Raw genomic sequence first — 7,600 nt, 5'->3', positions numbered from 1 at the left:
GGTTATGTTGCTCATATCATGCGTATGGTGTCTCGCATTGCTATGCCATTTGATTAGTTTAGACATGCTTTGTGTGAATGCCACCTGTTCAGTGTCTAATTACCATATATGTGAATTACGCATTGCCATCTTGTTGCAAGAAATTATATATGTGAATTATACAATGCTATCTTGTTGCAAAGGCATTATATATGTGAATTATGCAATGCCATGATGTTTAGCCAATAATCATGTATGTGAATTATATTATGCTATCATTTTTTTGTATTACGTGTTCCATTTGTCGACAACGTTTTTATATTCAACTACTCTTCCTGTCCATCAGCCATTTGAAGCGGTGATGGAAGTATCTAGAGTGAAAACAAGGTATTCAGAGCAGACAATGCTACCTGCTGAAGCAGACATCTTGCTGGCTACAAAGAGCTCCTCAGAGGAGGATTCAGAGACTGATGACCAGTCCTATATCCCCCCTGAGGTCTATGCTCATACTTGGCAGGGTTATATTACCCATGTCATGCATGTTGTCTTGCATTGCTTAGTTTTTACATCATATATAGATTGCCATCTGCTTACTTGCTTACTCTATAAATCATATATTTGAATTATATCATGCCATCATGTTTAGATAGTACAAACACATCATCTATCTGAATTATGGCATGGCAACCTATTTAATAAAGACATCATATAGTTATATCATCTCATCCTGTTTAGTGTTTACAGTCATCATATTTAGAATTATGGCATTCTATCCATGAATGTATGTGAATTATGGCATGCCAACCTATTTAATAAACACATTATATAATTATGTCATGTCATCCTGTTTACATAGTCTCATATTTTGAACTATGTCTTTCCATCTTTTTCAGTTAGCCATCATAATGTGAAATTGTGTCATGCTATCCTGTTTAGTTAGCCATCATATATGTGAAATTGTGTCATGCTATCCTGTTTGGTTAGACAACATAAATATGAATTATTTCATGCCATCTTTTATTCCCCACTATCCATTGCACCTGTCTATCATACAATGTCTATACTTTCAATTACTTTTCCTGTTTATCAGCCATTTGAATTGGAGAGTGTGATGGCAGTATCTAAGGGAGTAACAACATGGTCTTCAGAAAAGATAGTGCTACCAGTTGATGCAGATAGAACCATAGTTGTACTTGCCCAAGGACCAGATCCACCACACATAACCTAGACTCTCGCAGATTGTACCCCTACCGAGTTGGACAGAGAACCAGCTACACCCCTTCTAACCCCAACCCCGGCAGATAGTAACCCAGTTCCAGTTGACACATCACCGTCTCCACCACAGAGCACCCAAACACGAGCGGTTAGTAAGGGAACTGCAATGCCCAAAGCACGAGGACCACCACTCTGAATCCCAACTCAACTCTTAAAGGAGAAGAAGATTTGTTCTCAGGTCAGGTTCTGTAGCTATGGTTCATACTCCTTTGCTCTTGCATTACTGTGTTTACTCATACCAACTATTTTCAAATTTGAAGGATGGAATTGAAACTCCAATGGCGCAACAAGTATGTTTTAAACCTGTTTCTTTAACTAGTTCACTGTTGTAACCTGCTCTATGTTGATTTCAGTTTCAATTGAATAAACAGTTATGTTCTCATGTCATGCACATTACAAGTGTTATTATTGCTCTATAGTTACCCACACTTATATTCTTTCTATTCTGCTTTGTCTTGAACAAATATTATTGGAACTGTGTCTCTATCTTGATTTGGCAACAAAAACTAAAATGATATAGACCATAAATTGACCATGGTACATAGATATATGTTTGTTTCATGTTGTTATCCTGTCCACTTTACTACTGAACTCATTTACCAAAATGAGTTTCATATACAACATGGTAAACATGTGATGTGTCTACTTGTTTCTCTTTTAGAATGCGGATAAAATATTGGAGAACAGTACCGCGTTATCCAATGGTAAAGGAAGTAATGCAGATAAGGTTCAAGATAGTGAGACATCCCTGTTGGTCTCCAAGAAAGCTGATAAAAACTATCTTGACGACAGTGAGGGAACCCAAAAGTCTTGTCTTGATGTAGTGTTCGAGTTACTGGACACTACTGCTGGCACAAGCTCTTCGAACTCACTGTCTGAATCATTTCGTCTTCTTGAATCTCAACTTCAAGTTGAAAGACATCGATCAGATGTGCTGCGACAGGAAGCTGAAGGACTGAGGAAGTCCCTGCAGAATTCAGATGCATATTTTCTGCTGCAACAGCAAGCGTTGGAGGATTTAAGCGCCAAACAAGAGAAAGTTAATAAGCTTGCTAAGCATCTTGCCAGCATTATGGGTACCCAGGATATTGTTTCTTGAGATCTTCTGAAGTGGTTTCAGTTCTGGATTTGTTTTGTTGTGGTGTTTATTTGCGCTGGTCGCCAACTTTGACAACCAGTGTATATGATAAGCTGCTTTGTTCCCTATATTTGCACTGGTGGCGAACTTTGACGCCCAGTGGATGTAATATGCGTAACAGCCGTGATAGTCTAGCATAAGTTGCTTGCTTATTTATTTCCTTGTTGTCTTGTTTATTTGTTTGCTTGTAGTCAGTGCAGTTCTTTTTAAAACTAGGCCACAATAACCTTGGGCTAATATTTACTGTAGTGACACTGGGCCTCCTACGGGCCGTAGAAACAGTGGGCCTTCTACGGGCCGTAGAAACAGTAGGCCTTCTACGGGCCGTAGAAACAATGGGCCTTCTACGGGTCATAGAAACAATGGGCCTTCTACGGGCCGTAGAAACAATGGGCCTTCTACGGGCCATATCATCAATGGGCCTTATACGGGCCGTATGACCATAACGGGCCATCGTTAATAGGCCGTATTTGATGACGCTATGAAAACGGCCCAGCGTATTAACGGACCACAAACGGGCCGATGTAACCACGGGCTGAATTTGGCCCACAAGCAGAAAATGACAGTAACGGGCCGTAAGTAAACGAATGCTGGAAATGATCCCAAGAATAAATGGGCTCTGAGAAGGCCGAAAGATAACATTTGCTGGAAACAGCGCAACTGAATAACGGGCCCTTAATGGGTATAAAGTGATAAATTGTTCATTACGGGCCAGTTTCACCACGGGCCGTTAATGGGTGTAAAGTGATACACTGTTCATTGCGGGCCAGTTTCACAACGGGCCGTTAATAGGCCAAGAGTTACATAGGGCTTCATATGGGCCGAAAGACATCATGGGCCATACATGGGCCAGAAGTGAAAACGGGCTGGAATCATATTGGATGGCCCAGATGACGCTACTGGGCCTCATTCGGATAGGGCATAACGGGCCTTGGGTTAGCGGGCTATAAATGGGCTATATGCGAACAGGCCGTTAACAGGCTTTCCATGGGCCGGCCTGCCACCTTTTGACCAAGTCAAACGGGCCAGCCTTTTCACAGGAATGGGCCTCTGTTGGGCCGTGCCACGTGTCGACGTATCATAGGCGCCTTCTGTCCAATGAGTGGATGACATCTGTCCCAAAGGTGAGCCAACACGTGTTTCCTCCAGCCAATGATGAACACGTGGAAAATCCCCATTGGTCGGGGCTGTTAACGGGTTATCGGATCCAAAACCCGACCCGATAGCTTAACGGCGTTCCGTTATGGTGGATGCCATGTGTCGGTCACCCTTGACGAAAGCACTTCTGTGACGCGCGATTTATCGTCATGGAAGTGGACACTTCCGTGATGATAATTTTGGTAATGTCATGGAACACTTCTACGACAGCACAGGTATGACTATCTTGATTCTGTCATAAATTTGTCATGGATGTACATGCATGACAAAAAACGCGACCTACTGTGACTAACACGTATCATCACGGAAGTGTATTTTTTTGCAGTGGTAGCATGCACATATGGTCAAAGTTGTGTAACAAATTTGAAACATGAAGTGTACCTGGCTTGTGCATCCTTATGAGTGGCGGTCGGGGACGAGCGATGGTCTTTTCCTACCAATCTATCCCTCTAGGAGCATGCGCGTAGTGCTTGGTTTTTGATGACTTCTAAATTTTTGCAATAAGTATATGAGTTCTTTTGACTAATGTTGAGTCCATGGATTATACGCACTTTTACCTTTCCACCATTGCTAGCCTCTTCGGTACCGTGCATTGCCCTTTCTCACCTTGAGAGTTGGTGCAAACTTCGCCGGTGCATCCAAACCCCGTGATACGATACACTCTATCACACATAAACCTCCTTATATCTTCCTCAAAACAGCCACCATACCTACCTATTATGGCATTTCCACAGCCATTCCAAGATATATTGCCATGTAACTTTCCACCGTTCCATTTATCATCATCATGACATACATTACTTTTGTCATATTGCCATTGCATGATCATGTAGTTGACATCGTATTTGTGGCAAATCCACCATGCATAATTTTTCATACATGTCACTCTTGATTCATTGCACCATCCCGGTACACCGCCGGAGGCATTCATATAGGGTCATATCTTGTTCTAGTTTCAAGTTGTAATTAATATGTTGTAATCAATGAAAGTGTGACGATCATCATTATTAGAGCATTGCCCAAAAAGAAAAGAAAAAGAAAAGAAAAAGAAAGGTCAAAAAAGAAAAAGAAGAAAAAAGAAAAGAAAAAAAAGAAGAAAAAGAAAAAAATAAAAAAATAAAAGGGGCAATGTTACTATCTCTTTTTACACACTTGTGCTTCAAAGTAGCACCATGTTTTTCATGTAGTGAGTCTCATATCTTGTGCTACAAAGTAGCACCATGTTTTTCATATAGTGAGTCTCATATGTTGTCACTTTCATATACTACTGGGAATTTTTCATTATATAACTTGGCTTGTATATTCCTACGATGGTCTTCCTCAAATGCCCTAGGTCTTCGTGAGCAAGCAAGTTGGATGCACACCCACTAGTTTTCTTTTGCTGAGCATTCATTTATGGCTCTAGTGCATCCGTTGCTTGGAAATCCCTACTCCTCATGTTGACATCAACTGATGGGCATCACCATAGCCCGTTGATTATTCTCATCAATATGAGACTTTATTTTTTTGTCTTCTCCACACAATCCCCATCAGTATATTCTATTCCACCCATAGTGCTATATTCATGGCTCACGCTCATGTATTGCGTGAAGGTTGAATTTTTTTGAGATTATTTAAGTACGAAACAATTGCTTGGCTTGTCAACGGGGGTGTAGAATTTGGGAACATCTTTGTGTGACGAAAATGAAGCATTGCCTAACTATATGATTTTGTAGGGATGAACTTTCTTTTACAATGTTATTTTGAGAAGACATGATTGCTTTGATTAGTATGGTTGACGTATTACTATTTCTTTTATCAATATGAACTTTTACTTTGAATCATTTGGATCTGAATATTCATGCCACAATAAATATAAATTACATTGAGAATTATGCTAGGTAGCATTCCACATCAAAAATTCTGTTTTTATCATTTACCTACTCGAGGACGAGCAGGAATTAATCTTGGGGATGCTTGATACGTCTCCAGCGTATCTATAATTTTTTTATTGTTCCATGCTATTATATTACCCCTTTTGGATGTTTATGGGCTTTATTTTACACATTTATATCATTTTTGGGACTAACCTACTAACCGGAGGCCCAGCCCATATTGCTGTTTTTTTTTGCATATTTCAGTATTTCGAAGAAAAGGAATATCAAACAGAGTCCAAACGGAATGAAACCTTCGGGAGCATGATTTTTGGAACGAACGAGATCCAGAGGACTTGGAGTTCAAGTCAAGAAGCAATCGAGGCGGCAGGAGATAGGAGTGCGCGCCCACCCCTCCTGGGCACGCCTCCTGTCTCCTGGGCCCCTCGAGCGACCACCGACATACTTCTTCCTCCTATATATACCTAGGTACCCCGAAAACATTCAGGGAGCCACCCAAACACAATTTCCACCGCCGTAACCTTCTGTATCCGAGAGATCCCATCTTGGTGCCTTCGTCGGTGCTCCACCGGAGGGGGAATCGACCACGGAGGGCTTCTTCATCAACACCATAGCCCCTCCGATGAGTTGTGAGTAGTTTACCATAGACCTTCGGGTCCATAGTTATTAGCTAGATGGCTTCTTCTCTCCTTTTGGATCTCAATACAATGTTCTCCCCCTCTCTTATGGAGATCTATTCGATGTAAACTCTTTTTGCAGTGTGTTTGTCGAGATCCGATGAATTGTGGGTTTATGATCAAGTTTATCTATGAGAAATATTTGAATCTTCTCTAAATTATTTTATGTATGATTGAGTTATCTTTGCAAGTCTCTTCGAATTATCAGTTTGATTTGGCCTACTAGATTGATCTTTCTTGCCATGGAAGAAGTGCTTAGCTTTCGGTTCAATCTTGCGGTGTCCTTAGCCAATGACAGAAAGGGTTGCAAGGCACGTATTGTATTGTTGCCATCGAGGATAAAAAGATGGGGTTTATAGCATATTGCTTGAGTTTATCCCTCTACATCATGTCATCTTTCTTAATGTGTTACTCTATTCTTATGAACTTAATACTCTAGATGCATGCTGGATAGCGGTCGATGTGTGGAGTAATAGTAGAAGATGCAGGAAGGAGTCGGTCTACTTATCATGGACGTGATGCCTATATACATGATCTTGCCTAGATAATCTCATAATTATTCGCTTTTCTATCAATTGCTCGACAGTAATTTGTTCACCCACCATAATACTTATGCTATCTTGAGAGAAGCCTCTACTTTTATTTGCATATTTACTTTTTGCATCTCTATTACCAAATACCAAAAATATATTTATCTTATCATACTATCTCTATCAGATCTCACTTTCGCAAGTGGCCGTGAAGGGATTGCCAACCCCTTTATTGCGTTGGTTGTGAGTTCTTTGTTTGTTTGTGTAGGTGCGTGGGACTTTTGAGGAGCCTCCTACTGGATTGATACCTTGGTTCTCAAAAACTGAGGGAAATACTTACACTACTGTTGTTGCATCACCCTTTATCATTACCAGCAACTTTCCAAATCACTTGTCAGATACACCATTCTCTGCCTTCCATTGCAGCAATTTCAGTGTGGTGCCCAACTGTTTTTTGTCAGCTTTGCAATTCGGGTACAACAATTTCTTGTGATCCTCTAACATGCACTGCAACTTCTTCTTCTCCAAATCACTTGCGCAGTTTCTCTTTGCATCGGCAATGGCCCGACCTAGATCATCAGTGGGATCATCTGATGCCTCTTCTTCAGCTTCTTCCCGCATTGCCGACTCAGCTTCTTCCCCCATTGTTGTATCATCATATTCAAGGAACCCATGGCCAGGATAGCTGTCGTCGTCCTCTTCTTCTTCACTGTCTTCCATCATAACCCCTCTTTCTCCGTGCTTGGTCCAAACATTATAGTGGGGCATGAAACCGGACTCAAATAGGTGGACGTGAATGGTTCTTGACATAGAATAATTGTGACCATTCTTACAGCCAGCACATGGACAAGGCATAAAACCATCCGCCTGCTTGTTTGCCTCAGCGGCAAGAAGAAAAGTATGCATGCCATTAATGAACTCAGGAGAGCATCGGTCATCATATATCCATTGTCGGCTCATCTTCATTAC

This window comes from Triticum dicoccoides, chromosome 4A (genome assembly GCF_002162155.2).
Source record: "Triticum dicoccoides isolate Atlit2015 ecotype Zavitan chromosome 4A, WEW_v2.0, whole genome shotgun sequence".
Taxonomy (NCBI): domain Eukaryota; kingdom Viridiplantae; phylum Streptophyta; class Magnoliopsida; order Poales; family Poaceae; genus Triticum; species Triticum dicoccoides.
This window is presented reverse-complemented; position numbering follows the sequence as displayed.